This window comes from Ostrinia furnacalis, unplaced genomic scaffold (assembly GCF_004193835.3).
Source record: "Ostrinia furnacalis isolate ACB-3 unplaced genomic scaffold, ASM419383v2 OfSCF0067, whole genome shotgun sequence".
Lineage (NCBI taxonomy): Eukaryota > Metazoa > Arthropoda > Insecta > Lepidoptera > Crambidae > Ostrinia > Ostrinia furnacalis.
Genome location: NW_021130306.1, coordinates 829,995 through 855,001, shown reverse-complemented (window position 1 = coordinate 855,001; position 25,007 = coordinate 829,995). Strand labels below are relative to the sequence as shown.

Below are 25,007 nucleotides of genomic sequence, written 5' to 3'. Positions count from 1 at the left end.
CAGACTCTATAGTATAGCACTTACTGTTAGCTTTTAATAGCAACTTCCCTCACGTGGATTCGTGTATTAGAAACCCTACTTTGAAGTGCAACTGTCTGACTGTATTTCATTTTATTTTACCTATTAATAGAAAATGTAAGGAGTAATAGATAATTATAATCAGAATGTCATCATAGAAGTGCATGCGGCATGCAACGTAATATGTGCATATGGATAAAATAAAACTAATTAAAGAATCTGCAAAACAATTGTGATTTTGACTCTTGTAGCAGAGCGTGGTTTCGATCCACGGACCTCTGGGTTATGGGCCCAGCACGCTTCCACTGCGCCACTCTGCTGTTGAAATGCGTTAGCGAATTATCTGACTACCTCCTACTCTCTGCGAGAGGGGTGCAAGCAAACGTTGCGTTGGGGTGAAGAAAGCCGAAGCTGACGATCCATTTCGTACTTTATGCCAGCCCCTTTAAAATGAGTTTGAACAGAATGCAGTTTAGCCAACTAATTTATTATGCACTGATAAGTAATTAGCCACATGATTTATAATTTTATTTTATTTTGTTCAAAAAACATACAGTGAAACAATAAAAGACTATAAACCACTGCATTTATTATTCTGTATTTATTTAATAAACATAAAATATTCAGAACACTATTTAACCATTTAACTTTCAAAGTACCATACTATTCCCGTGAGTTTTTATTGTCTGTAATCTAGGTATAGTGAAATGTGATGTAATGAAATATTGTACCTACGTAGACTAGTCCCCCAAACTAAGCGTGGTGTGCAGGGAATATAACGATTCATCCTGTACCAATTTTCATCGGGAACCGAATCCGGGACCTCCGAATAAACGTCTATCTAACCACTACTCCACGTAGGCGTTTCATAAGTAATTTACATCACACCCACAATCAGTATGAATTATCTCATTCTGAGTATATTTGTAACGAATTATTCATCGTGTTCGTTCCATTCCGGTCACGCAACCGACGCGGTAGTTAACTCGCGACCCACTCGGCGATCGAACCCTGGACTTTACGAGATTCGTGCTGGACGTCCGTACGTGTGTTATTATATCACTTAGGTTTTCATAGCGCGCCGAAACGAACTCAATTTTTACAACGTTTTTATGAAGTGACTAGGCCTTTTAGTAATTCTGTTACGCTCTGATTTGCGTTTTGTTTTTCACTAAAAGCTTGGTTCGTTTTATTTATAAATAGCACCTGACCCTGATTCTACTGATACGTTAAGGCTGGGTTGCACCATCTTACTTTAACTTTGACAAATGTCAAAAATATGTCAAAATCCATACAAAAATCACCGGTTATCGTCATAGTTACGGTTAAGGTTAGGTGGTGCAACTCAGCCTTAGTATCGATTTGGAATAGAAAACTTTTAGAAGTTATTTAAGATTATGTTTATTTTCGTCTGCAAAATATTTATTCTTAGGCTCTCTCTGAAATTATTCTGCCTGAAATAATTTTATTAAAATTGATTGAAAAGTTTAACCGTTTTTATGATTTTCAAGTTTATTATAAAACAGTTGAACCCTTACATTTAACTTGAGACTTAATTGAATGTTAGGGTTTTTATCAATAATAGCAATCTGTCTATATTTTTTAATTTTTCTGCTAATTTATGACAATTCTATAATAATTTATTGACCCTCACGAGTAAATAGTAAATATTCTCGTAGATATAACAGAAACTTCTAAAACGAAGTATTTTATTCAATTAGCACATTTTAACGCTTATGCTAGGCGGAAATAAAGACAAACCAAAAAGAAACAATACGAAACTACCGAACAATTCATCACAAAATTTCGCATTTTCCGAATTTGAATGAAGTTTAATAATAATTTAATGTGTCGACTCGGCGCAAGTTCCGAGGTATCCAGAAAGTTTCCGTCTGTATGAAAGTTGGTAAATCAGCAAGAAAATGCAGATTGAAGGAAAGCTATTTCCAACAAAACGTTCCGCATCGGCCCAGAATTGGTTCCGCCGGTCCAATGCCCGTAGAAACTTGCTACGTACAATCTATTTTTATTATTTCGCTCTTTTGCTCTTTTTTTTCAACACAATCATGATACTTTTAATCTGTGATAGGTTGGGATTTCAAAAATGGAAAGCGGATCGTTGGAAAGTACCTACTACAAGTATGTCCATTGGCACGGACTGAAATTAGTCTTTTAACTTCTGTTAAAACTCAATTAAACCCATCTATATAGTTAATTATATAAATATTACAGGCAGACGACTAATCCTGAACTAAAGCAGTGATTTCAGGAAATAAGCGCTCTTCATTAAAAGCATTTAATCCTTTTGCACTGAAACATAATTTAATCTTTATCCTTTGAATAGAACTGCAGTATTACTGCAGTAAATAAAGTTAAAAAGAACTATTTTTTCCCTGCTTCAATTAAATGGAACACTACACAACTAAGCCTAATAATGAACTTACCCACTCCAATTTACTCCACTGTCCACAACACGAAATAAAAATGCGCATAACTGAATTAATCCAACGGCACTTAGCCGGTAGTGATTCATCTGTGTTTGGCTCAAGGAAAATGAAAAATAAAATGGATCCGACTCAATTCAGTCCCTCGTGGAGACGGCGAAACCTTATCTCTGTTCCTTTATTATTTTCCAAGTGCGTCCGCAATATTATGCAAGACAGCATAGCAGATGGATCAGAAAACATAAATCCCACGTCTAAACATGTTTGCGCTGAAAACGCTTACTTTAAGCGGATATTACTTTTTCTGTTTCTCTTATCATTCATAATAGATATCGGCATGTATTTAAATGATCTTTTTAAATTAGCAAAAATGGCAAACTAAAAAATCTAAATGGTCATCTATTTTAATGATTGATCCTCTTTCTTTGAGACATAAAATAAATGAAATCGATCGATATTTTAACCTCTTTTGAACTACGCAAAAAATTTGAGATGTAAAAATTATATCTGATCGTTACTTGTTGGTCCTCAAAAATATAGGAAATAAGCACCAAATATTCAATATTGTGATACTTTTTTAAATAATTCGATTTGTATAAATTATTTTTTATCTAAATCAAATAATCTTCAAAATAATTATGTTATGGTACTTATTTTTATTAAGTTGTAGTCAAAGGATGGAAACTATTTAAAGGCATTTGATGTTTAAAGATTTTTTTTTATTAAAAAAGCATACTTAACACGTTCACACTGCGTTATCGGGTCGAATTGACCTTAGGTGCTGGATGCGTTGGTGCGGGATGATATATTCGGTCTTTTCAGTAGTACGAAATATAAATATTGTTTTGCAATTGTTTCGTCAAACACAGTAAATATTTGGAAAAGAAAACTTATCAGGTCCTTACGACCCGATGTCGCACTAAAAGTAAACAAATATCGTTTAGTGCTTTTATCGTGTCTAATCGACCCGTTGACAGATGACTTTATGGTCACTGATCACGGTCGAGATCGGTATACTAAGAGAAAATCAACCTTGCGATTTGAAAAAAAATAAAGAGGTAAAAATTATGATGTCGGGTTCAGGGATGTCAGAAGTAAGAAATTATTTTACATAGCGTACGCACGCCTCTAGTCCCAAACTAAGCAAAGCTTGTAATTTAAACAAACATGGCAATGTACCATTCTGCTTGCTTATTGGCCGCTAAGCCCTTGGCCAACTCAGTAACCAATGACGGACGATTGTCACTCAACCACAAAGTACCGAGTAAATTAAAAGATTTTTTTTAATTAAAAATATTAACCAATTATATTTTTTGTTAGATCAAATATATTTTAAAGTTAAGTTATACGTAGATCGAAATGTATTTATTAGGTGATCAATATTAAAAGGCAAATTTGATATAAAAATCAACAAATTAACAAAATTAAAGATCAATAACTAAAAAAGAGGATCAAATATTATTTTTGTTTACCAAATATTAAAAGAGTATATTAAACATGAATATTATGTTACCTTTAATGAAGATCATTCATAATTTATCCGTAGATCAACTAATATAGACCCAATAATTAATATAAAGATAAAATATAATAAAAAACATCATTTATTTTTAAAAGTGCACATACAAAAAAGATCAATTAGTTTTTAGAGGATCAAATAATATTGTCCCATAGATATCTCCGTGGTTTAACGCAAAGGTACGTTGGCGAAACCCATTTTCCGCTGAACTTATTTTGCTGCATATTTTACGGCTGAAATATACATATATTTTATATTATGAAACTACGGTCAGTGAAATAACTGTGTGCTTTTATTTTGAAGTCAATTATTATACAATGTCATTAAGCTCATCCCTGCAGCTTTATTGTATAAGGGTTAGCTGAAATGATCCTTGTTATTATTCGCCGTGAATACCTGTAAAAAGGGATAATAAATAGGCTTTTTTGTTTCGTCACCGACGCGACGCGTTTCAATTTATTAGCCTTCCCGCTATCACGGCAGACGTCTTATATGCATGTCACACTGTGAGCTAAACTAACTCTGCTCCCCTTTGTAGCTATAGCAATTTTTCGACTATTTATACATCATGATATTGAGTAGAGAATGGCACAAAAAATGCGACACGACACAACGCTACGCGATGCTACATAAAAGGTTTCATTACAGACTTGCAAATAAGAGTGCTAACGTTGTTTTAATCACGTTGGTCACACCTCTTCTTGCCCAAACCTCAAGCAGACACTTTTTGAGGCCGGTCGACGGATCATAGACTATGTCCGCCCAGCACTTACTTATATTTAATTTAATTTAATTTTATTAAATAATTTTCCCCGTTCAGCTAAGCGTTGTTATTCGTCCATACACAAGCTAATCTACGCGATCTAAGTTAGCTTACTCAACTGTGTGGCAGTCTTTAGGCTCAGTTTCCACTAAAGCTATTTCCACATCACTCCGCTCAGCTTCGGTTTGGAAATCTGATTGGTTATTCAAACTCTCCTCTCCGCTTTACTGGAAACCGGGCCTTACCTGGACCCCGCGAGATTGTCCACATTCCGCCGCCGCGCTTCGCATAGCGTCGCCGCTTCCGCCGGCGGCGCTGCGACCCGCCATAGATGTTTGAGCGCCACGTCCTTCCTCTATTTGTTTTTATTTGTACACTCCGACTGTAACAACCTCGCGCTAACATCTATAAATAAAATGACAGCATCATTTTGGATCTAATTTTTGGGGTGTTTGAAAAGTTTATGAAGTTTTTGCCACGTTTTCTTAAAAGCTTTTCATTGTAATGAAAAGAAATGAGAATTTTTAAAACTTTTTTAGTATAACATTTAAATGTTATTTGTTCATTGGCTTTTGCAACTTAATTATGAGTTTTCAAATCATCAACATATTAAGTAATTGAATTCCTACACAAACTTTCACCCCAAGTAGTATATATGTCCTTCTCCAAAGTCTTCTTCTATCTCATACAAAAAATAATCAAAATTGAGTGCAGCGTGATAATGTATGCATCCGTATTATTTGTAGGTAAGGATTCTTAGGCACTCGTACCTACTTGACGTATAATGTAGTTCAGTACATACTTAGACACGTATAATATTTTTAATTATATAATTACAAAAAGTTGCATTACATTATTATACTACCAACCTAAATAGTGTTAAACCAGAGAAATCTACTCCAATGACTCAAGGGATCCGTGCACCGGAGGGCCGTATTTTTCCTCACTAAATCCAAACAACACAAAACACGCAGTTAGTGGCCGTGACGAGCGGGAATGAATGGCGACGCATTTTTCTCGCGCGTCGCCTCCGCAATAAAGCATTCATGAGTCGAGGGTGTTACTGCTACTACAAAGATAGAGCCGTAATTTTGCAAGCCTATTGGACAGTGATTGAAAAACTTTGGAGATTTGAGAGGGAAGTGCGATTGCATATTAGCTGCTCCCATTTTTTATTTTAAACTTTTAAGTAAGTAATCTTTGACTCTCTTATAGTTCACACACTGAATAACAATGAAAGTAGGTAGGTACTTATGCAAAATCGATTTAGTTTTTTAATATAAGGAGTTGTGCAAATGTTCACATCTTCTTACTGGCACGGCACATCAGAGGAAACCGAATAATTGTATGGTGTCAAGTGGATGCAACTGGACACAAAAAGTGTTTACGTCTGCGCAGGGAGAAGCTAATTTCATACTAATTTTAAGAAAGGTTAATTCATATTAAAATTTTCTCCCTTTCTTTTAGTTTTACTCTTTTATTTATAATGGGTTAAAGTTTAATAGCCTAAATGAACACCGGTTTTCGCTTTATGGTACCTTGCCCCCGATCTTCCCCCATGGTATGCAGCATTCGGCCCATTAACTTGACATTATAGCCCCATGGGAGTGGAAGAGAGTGAAAACGACTTGATAGGCTGCACAAAAACGTAATAATAGTTAAATTATATTTAAAAAAAGTTATTTACTCTTTGAGCGTCGTCCGCTCAAGGCAAGAAAAAGTAAATTGCTAGCAATGAAGCTCTTTTCATCTGAAGTAAGTAGATGTTATTTATTTACTGAATGTATTATGCATATTCTGACGACGTAGCGGAATTATGTTTAGCAGTTTCGCTTCGGCCTTTGATACTATTTATTGGTCAATTATCTTTCTTTCTGGAGCTTTATGGCTGCAGAGTCTGGTAATGTGAGTAGGCCAGACATGTTGGCACCGGCTGATTTCGCAACATGTCAATAACCCGGCTTTTGGCATACATACTGAAACCCACTTTGTAAGGAATGAAACCCATTGACCTTTAAGTTTTGAGAACGTTAACATTAAACTTGTAACTTACGCGGTTGTCATTGTAGTTAATCACAATGATCCTCAAACAGTTCTGAGTAGTTCCTATTACGTTAACCCCAAACTGATAGCTGTTCATTAAAAATATATAACAAACATCTAGTTGTGACCATGTTGTCGTCTTTTTTTTATTTTTTCAAGGATGAAAAAAAATTGTCGCCGAATATGAGTCATAAATATTTGAGTGTTTTTTGTACTTTTTGTTGAGTGTTACAATGAAAAAGCATATCTGTAAAAGTATGCGATGCAAGGGGAACAAACTACTTTATGGCCCCATATCTCGCGGTTAAGAAGGCAAAATAAAAAATGTTGGCAATATGTCGCATTTTAAAGCTTTATCTAAGAGCACCCTCTTCGAAGGGGTGCATGGGATATTTTTTACCTGAGTGCGGGGTAGAAAAGGATTACGGGTTTGAATCTATTTATATCTGGATGTATCTTTAAGATAAATCTATACTTACCTACCTACACAATAAAGGATAAAAAAGGATCAATGACGGGTACATAAATAATATTGAGAAGCTAATTTTTAGTTATTTTTCTGTAAAAAATGTATTTAATTAGTTTTAATTATTCTGAGTATAAGAATGGTAGACATTTTTTTGCGAAAGATCACGTGGTATTTCAATATTTAATTTTACACCATCGTTATATTTAATGATACTCGTAATATGAAACTAAAAACATTTTTTTGAAATAACAAAAACAGGATAGTACAGAAACAAGGTCAGAAATGAAACAAGAAAATGTAATGTTTTTTAATTCTTTAGATATAACGAGTCTAACATATCAAAGTACCTACGAGTATATTACCAAATATTTCCAGAGAAATCGCTGCCAGCCTGGATATGACTTCTCAAAGACTATTCGTAATTAAATCAAGTCAATTATACAGGGCTGAAATAAATTAGTTCGAAAAGTTGGTCCCGACTCTTAAGTGAATTAAAATTTCAAAATACGGTTGCAGATAGTAATTAATTTACTGTAGAAAGCTGTAAATGAAAATTATTTTCATTTTGTTCATATAACGGTGCGAGGGTGGTTCTTTTGACCTGGATTACTTGAGTTGACCACTGACTTTATTCTTTGTTCCCGTTTACAATAGTATCAGGCGTTAAGTACTTTGCGGAAATCCATAATTATTATATTAAAATGATAAAATTTCTTAGCTTAAAATTTCATTAAACGGAAGCTAAGTAATTTTATCTTTTTAATAATCTACATGTCCAATGTTACGCCTACATAGTTTGCTGGATAGATATTCCAACTACCATCATATTAGTCCTTCCTCTTTTTCAGGTGGGTAAACAAAAATAAAAACAATATTGCGTATTTGGGAAAGAGGAACTCATTCATATGTCATAAGTGCCTAGGTGCTTACGGCCTAATCGAACCACGTAACGTCTGACACTTGGGCAGCTGAGGTCTGCAGAAAGCAGTTAAAAATTCGAACATTTATACGTAAAATTTCACTGCTATGATAACTCAAAAGAGTTCCCAAAAAATTCAGGCATAAAACTAAATGGGACCTTGGAAAAGGATTCAAGTACACCATCATACTATGTCGCAAAAAATAAAAAGTATCTTGACGTATCCAACAATATAATAGACTTTCAGCGATAGGCTGAAATAAACGCTATAGACTCGGCGGCTAAATGCTAGTAAGAAATAATTAAACTTATACGACAAGCTTTCACCAACATTCTTAACACAAATATTAAAGTCTCTGTCATTATAAATGATAAAACATTACCTACTCTCTTAAGACTCATAAACAGAAAATAAACAGTATTTTAGTTCGTTAACGCTATAAATATGTAAATTAACGAGAGACAATACTTACGACTTATCTTTTTGCATTTTCAGTCATTAAATTCGCATCTCGTTAGAGAATTCGTAAAGTACCTAAGTATAGCAAAATGTTAAGTGCTGTTTCTGAAGTACTCGTCGAGTATACCTTTACAATTTTATATCTTTAACACACCTATTATTTTTATTTTAATAATATAATTTTAATATATTTAACATACTTAAATGATAAATCTGTCTACAATTAGAGCCAGTCCTAAAGCACAATTATGCTATTTTTACTAAATTATCCCTACAAAATCTAACCAAGTAATATAATATACTTCAACATTATTTAAGTTATTCAATAGTTAACCCGAGCCGCTAAAATTGGGGCACAAAATACATTAACTAAGCTATTTCTTATTCAGCTGACGTCACATTAACGGTCTGCATGTACTCGCATTCTAGAATTGGTTTAAAAAATTGGCATTCCAATCACATAACGAGCTTGTTTGTTCCTGAAAGCGAGTAAAGTGGACAAGTGCAGCAAATATAACGAAGGAGCCGTTGTTCGGGCAGGGAACACGTAGACACAGTCGAGGAAAAGCAGTAAGATAGGGATAGTCCTACTAATAATAAATACGAAAGTTTGGATGTCTGGATGGATGTTTGTTACTCTTTCACGCAAAAACTACTGAAAGGATGTTGATGAAACTTTATAACCCAGAATAACATAGGCTATAATTTATGACGATTTGTGACAAACTAAATTTCACGGTAGTGAAGCCGCGGGCTATAAGCTAGTCTTGAAATAAATGTGATTTGATTGATCTTGTGATCAGGTCAGCCATAAAATACAGCAAAATAGAAAAGAATCGCCCCACTTTTCTCGTGGATGTCGTAAAACGCGTTTATGCGAACATCAGACCTCCGAAACGCATCTGAATATGGTGTGTTAAGGCCAAATCCTTGTCCTCCTTAAGTAAATTAGAGAAATGATGACTGTAATTATCTTATTTTATTTCATACAATTCTAATTATAAATGCACGAGTATGTAGATAAGAACTATCAATGTCAATTCGTTTACCGTTGATACATGCGCTTTCGAGTCCAAAATTGCGGCGACTTACAGTCTTACTATTATTTTTATACTATGTTGTAGCGTGAAGCGATCGTTATGGCTGGCATCCACTAGGCGTCCGGAACCGGAGTCCCGAAGACGAATCAAATTGCGAAAAATTCGCATTAGTTTGGCATAGAGGTGGAATTTAAATTAAGTTCTTTTTTGTCTTGGGGGTGGCAAGAAAAAGTTATTATCACGTACGTAGTGTACTCGTGTTCAGTACGTTGTGTACTCGGATAATATCGTTCTATTTTGTAATGCCTAATACAAGCTACCTACTTATTCTCTAATCTTAATATTATTATGAGACGCCTAGGCTGAACCGGTGACAAAGGTGACTAAATTTCTTCCGCCACTTCTTCTCAGCATCAGCCCATATGTTGACACGAAGTGGTGGTAGGGTAAGCCATATTTGAAACGTGTATAAGCGCCTTGGATAGGGCCTATGTACTGCAGAATAAACTATTTGATTTCATTTGGTGATTACACTGACTGACTGAGTATAGGTGGTAATCGTAAGAGGCTTCATCTTCGCTGGGTAATAAATAGCGCAGAGAACTCTCAATATAAAACAAGACAAATTACAAACCTAATGTACGCAAGACTAATAAACAAAAATGTGTCTGTGCCTATCTTCCAGTGAATAGCAAGATAGGAAGCAATTGATTTTGGCATGGATCCACGTTCCGGCGTACAAAGGATTAATGTTGATTAGGATATGATACAGCATGTTGGGCATAAAAGATCTTACAGAAGAACACTTAGGTGCTTTCTGCGCTAAATAGTCTCTGTAGTCTGGCCACTGCTTACTTGGCCCGTCTCCAGTGTCTTGATTTAAATGTACTATTTATCGAGACCACTAAAATACTTAGTTTGACCTCTTTATTGAATAGCTTTAACTTTACTAATTAGTTGGTTCCTTATTTAGGTAGAGATTACTGCCCCCCTAGACAAAATGCACTTTTTGATCGAATCGAAAATCAAAAACGTCAAACTCTATACAAAAAAAGGCTTTTCGACCACTTTTCCACTGGTTTGTGATTATTGACCCACAGATCTATACTAACATTTTAACACGAAGGATAGGTACATTTTACTTAGAATCAACGATTTAATTTTCTGCCTGCTATCTTTTTAACTCTGTGTCTTAACCTAGAATATTAATGAGAAAATAAAATGAAAACTGTATTACGTAACATCAATAAAACTTTGTCCAACTTCAAAAAAAGGTATATCAATGAAATAGGGAAGTTACTTATCAAGGGCTCCTAAAAGTTCCTCAGGGTTCATAGCAGTACTAAAATAACCGTAATCATATATAAAGTAAATGAGATTGTTACAAAGCCCGATGGCCGTCGCACCGCCGTTCCATTAACTTCGCCAAGCATCAATATCGTTTGGTTGTTAAACTTTATTTGGCCCTAAATAATTTTAACGCCATAACGCTGAAAAACTAAATTTTCACACCTTTTGACTACATCGGACTTTTATCGTGACGTAAAATCGTTCGAATATTTTACAAGCGAAAGTTGGAGCGAGTTTTATCTTATAAAGCCCTAAATCAATTTTGGCGCGTGGAAAATGTGTTGTAGGTTTGATAGCGATCTTTGTTTTTTCGGGTTTCTCGTTAAAAATCGTGGCCATTCGTCACGGGTAACTAAACGTCATGCGAGTAAGCTTTAGATAGAAAATAACAACAATCTGAGACTTAAGTACGATGAAAGTAGTTTACAGCTTCTTTTCAAACAACATCGACACAAAATTATGAATTAAAATTACCTATTCTAGCTATGTATGTATGTATACATAAGTATAATTTGAAGACTAACTTAATAAGATTCACAAAACACTTCACTTTTAGATTTTCTATACATACATACATGCCTTTAAGAGCTATGATTTACCTACTAAATAATTTTATCCTTTGTTTGTACATTTCGACGAAACGAAGTATCCTCAGACGAATTAATCCTATAGCTTTTCAGGATTACTCTAATTTTAACGAGAGGCGGACAAAGCATTGGGCTTTTGCACGAGAGACACTTCACTTAATGAAATAATAAATCTGGAACGTACAAAAGCAATTGACTTTCAGCTAGTAATGTTTGATTTTTTTTTATGATAATACTAGACGGACTTGAAAGATCTTGGTCCTCTGTCTGTTGTTTCTCCTTTCATAATTCCAGAAATAAAAGGGACTGAAATATTGATATAGTTTGTGACAGCCAAAGTGGCCAAAAAGTTGACAATACAACCTTTTCTAATTGTAACAAATATATTTTCGTCATAATATTATTTAATTACACTACTGGCGACTATCGTGCCTCCTGCAGCGACTAGGCAGACCGTAAGTACTCAAATCAGCGTAAGTCGTACTGCGGGAAAGAGCGAGTTTTCACTAAGTATAATGGCATTCCATTTTCGGAAAGCACTTGATTCAAACGTCGGTGCTTACCGGCTCAATTCGGCATGGTGCAGTATAGCCCCAAGTCCCATCCACCCTACATTTGGGGTAAAGCTAGTGAACTGTACTAATGTACTTATACGCTGACTATTATCGACTCTAGCACACAAACCCTACATTCACCAAACGAGCGAAGCGAACAAAATTTTATCAAAAGACAATAGAGACTAAACTGCGCGAATAATTCGATAAAACTTAATAAAAACATTGTGGAAAAACACTTAGAGATATGCACCGGCCGTAGTTTGTTTATAAAGTACAGTATTTTGTTTGAACAAAACTGGACTTTCGCGGCAGTGTCAATAAAACGGGAATATACGGTATTGTCAGTTAATCCGATTTTGTGCTGCACTCGCTTTATAATGCATCAGATGAGCTATAAGCCGTTACCGTGCAATCGAGCTAAATGCTTCCATGATGGCATTGTTTTTACGGAATCCTAAATGTTTGTGATGTGTTTTTGTTCCCAAAAAAAAAAAAAACGTTTGTGAGCATAAACATAAACTATTATAAAGTAAGCATATCCATGTCCATGTTCGCAAATAAAAATCATATTTTGATTTTGATTTGATTTGAACATGACGTGTTTTTTATCAATACAGTTAGTTGTTTTCGTTTTATGTTAGGTGCGTCTTTAGTAGGCGTCGTGAGTATTGAGACGAACTCCAAGGTCCTTAAAAATACTTAAAACTTATTTAGCTCTACGACCTATACACGACAAAATCCTTTTAAAAAACTATAAAAACGTAACCAAAAAACCTGTATAATACGAGCAGAATGCTGCCACCACTTCAATACCGTCTACTCACCGGCCAGCACTAAAAAGACTTCTGAATAACGAAGGGGTTCCTTTATGCGAACAGAGGGTATGAAAGGAAACCATTTTTTTTAAATGATGGACCCGTATCTTGAATATGCAGGCCAGCGCATCATTCAACGTCATTAGACTGGTAAGCGCGATGAATACAGGCTTTTAAGCCGTTATGTAAGGACTGGCGACTTTGTGTAATTGGATTTTAACCACATCCTTTTTAGTTTCACTGCTTTTGTCAACTAAGATTTCAAAAACAGGTTATAACTGAATTAAACTACAAGGTAATTTTGATTTCTATTGATTTTATTTTATCCACAACGAGGAAGCTCTTGGCCTGTATCTCACCTGATGGTAAGTGATGATCATGCCGAAGGTGGAAGCGAATTTTGCTAAATATATTTTTCTTTACAGAATCACAAATGGATTTAAAACAAACACATTGTTAGTAATGATTTGCGACGACGTTGCAATGTGAGTTCGCAAAAGAAGTTAATGTTGCGAGAAATTGCTGCGTTCTCTAAAAATTAATCAGACACTTAAACGGACAAGGATAAAGCAATATTGTGTGACTAACGCCCACTAACAATAAAGGTTAACAAAACGAGGGGTTAAATCACAAACGTACCGTACGCCGTTAGCTATCCGCTTCATTTATTTAACACATTCGCATTCAAACTAATGAACACAGATAGAAGAAGCTCAAATAAAGTAGCGCACAATAAAATCAAGTGGCCCGCTCGGATATCTGACACAGAACTAATTCCTACTATATTTTAATCCGGCGAAATACAAAGGAGGACCAATTTGCATAAACCTCGGTTGTTTGTTCCATGCGAGAACTATATCCGCTTTGCCGTGGACTATTTTGTACTCAATTCATCTGTTTGCACGGAGAGAGCGATTGTAAACATTATATGGTTGAAAATTTTCATTGTAATTACGTGCCTGTTCGCCTGCGTACGCTCTTTAGGCAGTACAAATATTTAGACGCAATGTTGACATTGCGATGGATATTGCGCGATATTAAAATTTGGATGTTTTAATAAACATTAATAAAGAGGAAAAACATGTTTTTTAAAATTTGGATACCAATTGAAGGGATGATTTTGCTGGCCATGTTTTTTTTTCTATAAAATACATGAAATTCGAATTTTCATGGCCATTATAAAATATCGTTTTTTTCAAGAATATTGCGAATTAAGAGTAAAAGTTATAGAATTAGCGGTTTAGCCGTAACATAAACAGAGTTGTTTTGGAAGCAATAAAGTTGTTTAGAAATAAGTATAATCACAGATAATATAATACTAGTGTATAATACACCTTGATAATAATTGCTGTTTAGAGTTAAGAGCTATCGAGTGAAGTAAGTTAGTGTAGGAATTTACTAAGTTTTGGGTTATTTCTAAGCTTAAGAGCGCTCAAAATCGAAACTTGTCAGTACTTAACTTGGTTTGATTACCAACTTTAATCAATTTAGTTTGTTATGACGACATCATGACCTTCATAAGAAAACTACAAACTGACTATTATTAAACTGGAACTGAAAAGTTGTAGGTAATTAAGATAAACTTAAGAGATATCTCATGGGTCACTTCTACTATTAATGAAGGTACAGTCGAGTTTATTAAATTGGCAGTGCCAATATTTTGAAATATTGTAGCGCAGTAGCGCAGTCAATACCGCAAAATATTTATGAACAGTTTATATGATTATATTTTATTGATGTTTGGGTTTGTATTGAAATAGGATCGTTAAAATGCTTATAATATTTTGAAACAGTGCCAACTGCCAATATATTAATGAACTAGACTGAACCTACTTGATGTTACCATTACACACTGAGTGTAAATAATTGAACTACATATATACGGAAAGATAAGTAAGTGAAAATCCGAGAATAAATTAATAACAGCATACCATACCATAGGCATTTACAGGGCAGGTATGATTGCAGTCACTTTGTCCTGCATAAAAACTTATGTTAAACATGTTTTTCAAAATAAAGGAGTAGTAAGAATGCAGGAATTAATTGTGACGTCATACACAATAGTGTAACTGCGCTACGTTACTTTGCGGTGACTGCAAACTGAAACGGTCGTAAATAATAATTTTCAGCTGAGAAACGTTTCGGTAAATCTAATGATAAACGAGTATCCATGAAGATTGCAACATTACCACAATTTATACAAGTTACTGGACGTTTTGTGATATTTTATTTTGCATTAATTAGTGCAAAGGATCCCATTTTAGTCACCATGACAGTTATGTTCAATTACGAGTTGTGACGTATATTCATTTCTAAATTATCTTTCCAGGTTCCAGCAAATACTTAACTTATAGTGAAGCTGAATAGTGCGTGGACTTTACCTGCCTAGTTCGCACATATTATTACGTGTCATGTAAGCTATAAACTACTGTATTGGATTAAAAAACGAGGTTGACAAAGGTGACTGAATTTCTTCCGCCACTTCTTCTCAGCACCAGCCCATATTTTATCCCGAAGTGGTGATAGGGCAAGCTATATTTGGGACGTGTATAAGTGCCCTGGAAAGCGCCTATAGCTACCTATATGTACTGAATAAACTAATTCATTTCATTTCATTTCAATATTTAGTAGTCGATAGATATTTTTTTCACAACGCCGAAAAGAAAAAGCTTGTAAAAAAGTCGGTGTCTAAAGAATAACATTTCGAAATTAATGATTCTAGATAAAAGCAATAATATTGACATACAGTTCACTGGTTGAATATTTTGGGAAGTTTAACTTTTTTGTAATAGCATCATTGAATTTCAAATAAAGTTCTTTGTTCGTGTTTACCGCTGCCCATTGCCGAGGCAAATTGATTTCACGCAAAACTATTTGTACCCAGATTTTACAATAAAAGCTTAAAAAGAAATAAACACAACTAAATGATAAACTTATCATTTTTCCTTAGACCCAATTTATCGCTGAAATTATTTAAATTCCCCTTTTTGAGTTCGCTGGAATGAAGTTTAAGGTATTGAGATTTTTTCTGCTTTTACGAGTAGGTATGTCATGTAAACCTGATTAACTGAATAATGTTTGAACTATATTTGTATATGATCCTACTAGGTACTGGAGGTTATTTGCGTTTGATGCTAAACCTACCTTTCGACCTTTACTGAGCATGGTAATCCGATTTTGTTTTGATTTCGGCTTATTTACACTCATAATCATGGCGTATCCGAAGGTGACGTCATAATACCTAGTGAAGGCAGCTCCAATGCACCTTTTCTTATGTAAATGTAAGCTAAATAAATGGAAAATACTCGTACATTTAAGCATATTCTGGAAAACCTTTTCATACTGCTGATATATTGCAACAAGAGCTGTTGAAACAATTTCAAGGCGGAATGGAAATAATATCGGAGACGAGCACGTTGTATGCGATTTCCAATTATCGATGCGCGGGCTGCTCCAAGGTATTGCAACTCGTATCCGAGAATATTTCGTCGAGGCTTCGTATGTATTCGTTTATATCAGGGGTGCGGGAACGTTGATCGGGAATACTCCGTGGTTTAGAGCTAAGCTGCTTGTATTAGGGGTTATATGTGGGAATTTATTTACCTCCCTAGGTAGAACTATGCCTGGAACTGCACAACTTTTATTTGCTTCCAGACGGAAACGAGAGATTATGTTAAAAATATTCATATGCCAATCGCCTCACTATTGATGCAAGCGATGAGAACGTTGGTGGTTGAACTTTCCCAGAAACCCAGATGTAGAAACTGAAAAATAACTTTGTGTATTATCAACGCAAGCAAACCCTTAAAAAATAAATGTACAGAATTGTAGGTACAATAGAGAAACAGAACTAATTTTGAATTTTTTAGATCTGTTGATGTTGTTGATGTCGATACTTAGTTAAATGATACAAAAGAAATTTTTCGATATTCTAATAGAAGTCAATAGATCAAGACTGCCCACCCCTGTACACTCTTGCATGCACGTGTTCAGTTCTAATCTCGCGTTATTCGAAACACGAAAAATTTCGGAAAATGAGAAAACTTTCGCACCGGCATAATTTATGTATGAAGAACATCCATTTGATTGAAAGAAACCCAAGTTTCCGAGTCGAAACTTCACGCTTATGCATTTTAGAAATAGTTATTCCGGTCGACAGTGGGCTTTATAAAAAAAACTGCGCAAGCGAAGTTGGTCGAGTTTGCAGACACATCATGAATATTCAACGTTTAGAAATTCTTAGCGGCAAAAGAGTTCACACGCAAGAAAATTCTAAGTGCTGATGAATAGGTTTAGATACGAAAACATATGGGAAACCTCTTTTCAGCGATATTTTTAACACTCCTTCTCCATCCATGTTAAATTTTATATAGAAAAACTGAAATATTCTCCACAAAAGTAGATTCGAAACTGTAGCTCTGTACCTATTATAGTGAAAATACGTCTCCATTATCTGCGAGTTCCTTAATGAGATCGATCTGAAAATTCTTAGGAAAATAACCTTGAGGAATAACTAGCGGGTTTCTCAGAACACCTGGAAGACTAAACGTTTTCAAAGCAAGAAAAATCTTCAAGAGGCTCAGGTTTTCCTTTACTTTAGTCAGGTAAATTTTAAACCATTTTCCCCCGACTTCCCTTGCCAGCGCCGACCGTACGTTTGTCAGTCGCCATCAAGCGATCGCGGCAATTATTCACGCTAATACTGCCTGCCGCAAGCGTTGTTTCTTCCTGACAGAGTGAAGTAGCGGCCGACTTAGTTCACTTTAACAGCAAGCCTGTTTTTAGTTGGAGATGCAGTTTTCTTAACACGTTGAGTGCGAAACCAGGTCTATAGACCTTGTGTACGTCTCGCTTACCGTGCGGCTAAGAAAATTATAGTCTTCCTTGTCGTGCGAAAGGCATAACTTCAATTGGGTCCGGTGTAGGAAAGTGATGAATATATATCTATGATGTATTCTTAAAATAGAATCAAATGATGTACCTACCTTAATACCAGGTTTTTAGACCTGGTACCGCACGGAAGTAATAAAATGTCTTCACAATGCGAAACCAGGTCGAAGCACCTTGTACCCTGCGCACCTGGTACCGCACCCCACGCTAGCTTCGTGCAGCCAGTGTTGCCTCGCATTCGTAAGAAACGCACATGTCGACATGGCGTCAAGAGAAACAAACAAAATCAAAACTGCAAATTGATTATAATTTAATTTGCTACACGATTGCTAATTTAAATAATGTTTTTCGTGACAAACATTTCAAGTTGTAACTAAATGTTATTAAATAAATTATGTTTTCTTTAAATATAGCTTATTTAAGTATTTATGCACGTATGTCTTATTTGTAAAATATTTAGACTAAATTATTAAAACATCTTTGTTTGTTACTTTTTTAAATTTTTATTAAAACTTAATTTAAACTATCGATATTTGTATTTCACATCCCTAGAATACCCACCAGACTTCCCTACTTCAGTGCGGCACAGGGTGCATAAGCCTTGTATTTTGAATATAGCTATAATTTTTATACTAAACAAGTTATTCACGAACGCCTTCAGGTGTATGTCAATAAATGCATTATTATTAATATTCAAAGAAAAAAAACACAATATCTATTAACATGAAGCCAAAAATAAAATTAATATATTTCAAATATTACAAGGTCTTTAAGCCTTGTGCCGCCACAATGTAAGTTTTAATACCAGGTTTACTGACCTTGTACCGAAGGAATGGAAAGTATTAGAAAGTTACTGCCGCAGCAAAGGTGTTAAGGAATAATGTAGGGTTTTAAAATAGTTTTCCTTTTGAAACAGGTTATTGATTTTGTCTCAGCTACTTATAGAAAGCATAACTTTTTGTGTGCATAGTGGGCTAAAACTGCTAGAAGTAGCGACAAATTGGTCGAGAATATAATCTCAATGTTTAATGGGTTCAACACATAATGTAAAATTTCTCAGAACGTCCATTGATAAGTTGAACAAAGGTCATCTTTCCCATAAACCACGAGTATGACCCGCGAAAAGCCTACGTTTTTCCTGGTACTTAGGTAAATTTTAAGCCGTTTTATCGCATATTCCGCAGCAGCAGATTTATAAAAGGCGGTTTGCTGCTTTAAGTCGTGGAAATCGACGAATACCATTGTGCACCTCGTCTCCATTCGATATGAGAGCTCAATCGATTCGAATAGGTAAGAGGATACGATTTCTTTCCCGTATAATATTGCTATTTTTCAGAGCTCAACGCGGAGATAAATAATAAATAAATAAATAAATCTTTGGACAATATCACACAGCGCCATCTAGCCCCAAAGTAAGCAATTACAGAAATTAAAATTCATCATTTCAATTTCTGCCCGGCCGGGAATCGAACCCGGGACCTCTCGGCATAGTAGTCAGTTCTGAACCACTACACCAAACGGCCGACAAATGAGAGAGACAAGGAGAAGATTCACATTGTCATAATGGCTTTAGTTTCGGAATGCTTTGGGTAAAGTAAAATATTTACAAGCCAAATGGCGGGGAATCGTCGTGTTTATCTGAATGCACGTGATTATTCCCCGCTGCGAGCTTAATTTTAGTAGCAAATACATTAATCAGAATTGCACCTCCGACCGCTAACAAGATTTACCGAGAACGCGGACGATGTTACGCGTCTACCTATAGGATAATTAGTATCGCTACCTGCCGGCGTCTCATTTATCGTGCTCCTCCGGGAGGTGGGTCAGCCAGCAGTAAATCTACCAACCTGAGCGCTTGTCTTTGTAAACTTGAAAATCTAATTACATTTACAGCTTCGCTTTAAGTTCGCCTTTCCTGAAATTTGCATTTCCTGATTTTTACTTTACTTTATTTCGGTTGCGTAACGCTTTCTTTTCTTTCCTTTTGGGAGTGTTCGGGCGTTATTAAGGCAGGTGTATGCAGGCGGAGGTGCGTCTCGTAGCTGTTTGCGTAAGCGCCGGTTTATTTGGCTGAACAGGCCCAATAAAGAGCGTCTCGATGTTGTAAAGGCGTTCCGAATGCTTATTTGCATTCAAGAAGGCTCCGAGATCGGGCAAGTGTACGGGAACGGCTCCGCGCTCGCTAGACGGAGGGCTCCCTTGATAGTGATTAGACGATGCTAATACCATTTACTTTCCAACTTTCCTGACTCACCGACCGTTACGTGAACATTCGCTATTTATTTTAGAGTACTTTAAAATCATCTTACGCGGTCGATTAAGCTGCATTTCTGGTTTTATATTGCCTTTACGTTTTACAATGTAGTTAGGGAAAATAAAAGTTGCCCATTGAATTTTGTATGTCTTTTTGGCCAGAAACTGAATTAGGTAGGTACTCGTATACTCATATTATTGTTATTGCACATTATTTATATTATCCTGCTTTCGCCTCCGAGATTTATTTTACCATGTAGTACCCCTGTACGACAACCCAATCCGCACACAATATTCAGCGTAGTAGTATTAAAAAACAAAAGAGCGGGCAACCCCACCCCTACCACGCTGTGGGCTCGGTGTCCGAGCGGTCTCATTCCTTTGTGCGCACGCGCAACGACCGCACGCAGTATAAGAAAAATGCTTAAGTGACGTCACCAGGACGTTTTTACCGACAAAAAACGTAATTATTTTAAGTTGTGCAGTGTAGTGACGAGAATTAGACCCAACAAAAGGTTGGTTGTAACAACTATTTTGTGCAAGTGCTCGTACATTTTTATTATAAGCGTTGTGACACGACGCGTAACTTTGACCCATTTTTAGCTCCAAGTTAACGCGCGATGTTAACCAGTAGCCATTTTTTTGTCATACAGTAGTTTGTCCAGCGCTGTAGATTTTAACCAATGACGATAGGTAGAGTTCGCTTTTTAGACACGTCTTATTTATTTATTGAAATTTATTTGTCACATATCGTCATAAGTTAGCCTATATGTTAATCCGGGTTATAAACAATAATACTATAAAGTTTCAACAAAATCCGTACAGTAATTTTTGCGTGAAAGAGTAACAAACATCCAGACATCATGACATCCAGACATCCGAACTTTCGCCTTTATAACATTATAGTAGGATAGGATATTCACAATCCAAACTAATATTTACTATTTAGCATTTACTTACAGTAAATATATTAGTTTGGTTTCCACAATCGAACGGGTGCGAATCGACCCCTTTGAGAACTAGTAATCGCATACTACTAGTTCAAAAAAGAGTCGATTCGCACGCGATTTTAATACTTCTAATACATCCGGGCGAAACACCTACTAAAAAAAAATATTATTGAAAGGGGACTTTTCGCATATTGCACCTGCAATGAAAAGCTTGATCGGGTACAACACCTCAAGTTATTTTAGAACTTGATTTCATTAAAGGACTCTGAATATCAAATCGCTTAGGTATCTAAAGTCAAACGATTCTGAAATGTCAAGTGGTATAAAGTTGGGACTTATAAATAACCCATTAAGATAGTAGCGCCCTCCTGTCAATGACATACCTGGAACGATAGAGTATTGGACAACTAATAAAAGTGCTTAGTCCTAAATGACTGACGGATATCGTAGAGACCTGAAAGTTGGAAGGTGTGTTCTTTGTATGACGTAGACATCCGATTTTCCGAAATGGGGTCAAGAAATGAAGGGGGTGAAATAAGGGGGCAAAGTTTGTATGGGACAGTGATTATTTGGATCAATCTACTTGAAATTTTGCTTAACAATTCCTTAATATTATAATTTATGACAAACGTGTAAAAGGGGTAGAAAGTTATTTTGGGAGTCTTACTGCTTTTGATTTAATTACTTTTTATTTTTACAAGTGTTTGATAAATCTCTTCGGCGAAAACAGGATAATTTAGATCGAACTTCACTTGGTAAGTTCGTTTGATCATTCAAAAGTTGATAGCTTCGCTCGCATGTTATACCTGAGCTATAAATATTTATATCCCTAAATAGAGAAAATGACAGATTTTACGACATGCAATCGAACTCAAATATTACTACGATGCAATTAGGCATCGTAGCAGTCGGCGATTGTTATTATAAAACAAAAGTTAAACGATTTGATGAATTCCACCGGCAGCGGTTTAGAATTCGGACAGCAGGTCACAGGGCTTAGGTCCACATTAAAATTGCAACCGTTAAACTCGGCGGGCGAAGTTGCGCGCTGCGGTCGACCGTGGTTTCAAACTTGCGCTGCATTACGACAAGTGAACCTGCAGTTAAGTGTTTACTCCACATTCCAAGGCGTTGCAAGTTGCGCCATAAAAATGACCTGGCTCCAGCATCTGTTAAGACTGATAGCACCATTACACTTGGGATAAATCAAGATTGCGGTTTGGATATTGCACGGATTTGGTTTCAGGTGAGTGATGTGTGTTTAATTATGTTTATTACCTTTTTAGGCGAACTAATTCCTGTACCGACAATCAGGCGGGAGACCTTAGTCCAGGAGTGAACGTCATTAGGCTGAAACAAACGAACATTTAAAAAAGATATCACAATACATTAACTCTAAAGAAATAAATGTATCTATGATTAGGTAAATAGTGAAACAAAATAATAAAAGTTTAGGTAGTTTAATGAAATTTTAGGCAGGTAAGAGCATTACAAATATTTTATGCATGTGATACCGGCTTAGCCCTAGTGTTGGGATCAATGGCGCTTAACGCACGAACGAAATTAACAGGAAGGGTTTAAACAGAAATTCCGCCACACCATTATTTATTTAGTGACATTTACCTAAGAATGTCCCGAAAATCAAAGCAATCGTGAAATTAGTTGGGGTCCGTGATCGCTGCTTAGTCGGGTCGCCGGTGATTGTGGTGATTACTCACCCCGACGCTTTATTCACCCCGCCGGTTCATTCAGCCCGCCGGTTTTCTCACCCCGCATTGCTTCTCTTCCTTTCCCGGCGGCCTCTGTCACATCTCTAACAGCTTCGCTCAATCGCACCTTCAACGAGTGTTTGGTCTGAGAACAAAAATATTAAGGGCAATGGTGTCCCATTTGCTGATTCAGTCATTGATAGCGTACGTAGTGGAAACTTATGTGTCAAATAAATTGAAAGTGTTGGTTTAATTGGTTCAATTTTATGCTGGTAGATAATGTTATCAGTAGCCAGTAGCCAAAAGCACAAAATTAAAAACCTAACTCAACATTTTGTAGATTCTACCTCTCTATCTCAAAATACGAGTAGATTGTTTCAAGCGGTATTTTTAAATCATATAGGCGTCATGAATAAGTGCCCTTTATACTCTATTATACTTATTAAATATCTATTAAATCACTGATCCCCCAGCGACAGGCCATTGTCGCTTCCGATCCCTTGTCACATCACTACGCCTACTTAATCGCACCGTCATCAGCACAATCGTTCACGCAGTATCACCTGCTCAATAAGGAGGGACGCTTATTACGGCCATGTCGGTAATCAGAGACGTTGTTATAATCATTATTATTTAGTTCTAGTTCCCGCCCACGGCTTTAAATGGTCTTACTGTGTGATTAAAAACGATCTTTAGGCATTCGCTTAGAAAAGCAGCCCTTTAATTCTAAGGCACAATATTCATTCTCGAATCTAATTCTAGTATCGAATTATATTGAACTTTCCGTTCTATTACTTTCCCTATCCTATCTTATCTTCCAAGTATCAATTTGTCCCTTGAAAAAATCTATGAACACTGTTTTAGTTATGAACGTATCTACATGAATATTAATATTATGTCAATCAAAACGTTTTTCTGTTTCCCTGATAAGAGATAATCGAACACATAAGGTATTATTCGTCGGAAAAACTAGTTTATTGTTATTAGGTATAGTAAATATTAGCTCAAATAAATATACAAGCACGAGTATGATAGAATCAATACCTTGTTGTCAGGTATGCTCAACTATTTTTGCCACAGATCAAAATCAAATCGTTTATTTGTTCAAGTAGGCTCCCAAAGAGTACTTTACACGTTTTTATTATTACTTACTTACCTATTTGGACTGTTGCTATTGTAATGGAGATAGCACCATTCTCTTTGGTGCAAGACGTCGTTATTAATTTCGCGTTTGCGCATCGCCACACCTTAAAGAACCGTCACAAGTCATGGCGCACGATGAATCGCCGTACGAAGTTTGTATCTCATCAACAAAATGCTTTCACGGTGAATACAAAAGGAAAACGAATACCAATCCATAAACTGTAATAGCGATTTCCGACAAAGCGAACAACGTACCTAACAAGGCAACGAAGTTTGCGAACTCTGAAACAAAGCAGGGCGGTAATAACAACTTAGTACTCAATACTCATACTCAGTCGAAGACTAAATGAAAATGTGCTACACAAAGGAACAGCGGTCGCATGTGTACTTAGTGCAAGCAGGACTTCTACTGCTTCTATTTCTATGACTACAGAATAATTATAACTATAACGGGAAGAGAATAAATTGCTGCTCTAGCCTTGTGTGTAAGTTGGCATGGAAATTTAAATTAAGTATCTGGTTAGAACTACCAGGCTTTAGGTGTTGCAGTAATTTTAGAGACTCTAAGTCCATCCACACAAAACAGGCCTGGACTATATAATAGACTGGGAAGGCCTAACCACCCTGCATCTTCCACTCTTCTACGGTAAAATTGATTTTTGTACAATGTCATATTAATAATACACTAAAAACCAGCGCCGTGGCCTTTGTCACCATGGGCCACGGCATATGCTGAGTGGGGTTCCGTTGCAGTGGGCATCTTGTTTGTGAATGGGTGGCACTGCTCAGTTTACTCTTGTTAAGAAAAAAATTTCTTCTTCCGTTATTATGTGCCACTGTCATGTCTATGTAATTGCCTGTATTTGTGTGATGTCCATTGTAATAAATGTATCTTTCTTTCTTAATTGTTAATGCCTAAAAAATAATATCTATCAATCTATTTAATTTCCATTTCAATTCCTTATTTGAAATCAAATAAGTAATTACGATCATTGGCCCTAATAGGAACCGTTCCACTCATCTAACTCGTGAAACAAAACGTTTTATAAAAAAAATACTAACTAAAACAATATTAATT

General features: G+C 35.9%; 1 non-coding gene across 1 annotated transcript; it reads right to left on the bottom strand.

The window, feature by feature from the left end:
• Nucleotides 1-266: 266 nt before the first annotated feature.
• On the bottom strand, nt 267-338 carry TRNAM-CAU (transfer RNA methionine (anticodon CAU)). Its single transcript has one exon. It is a non-coding gene; the product is annotated as a tRNA-Met (tRNA).
• Between the last annotated feature and the right edge of the window lie 24,669 nt (nt 339-25,007).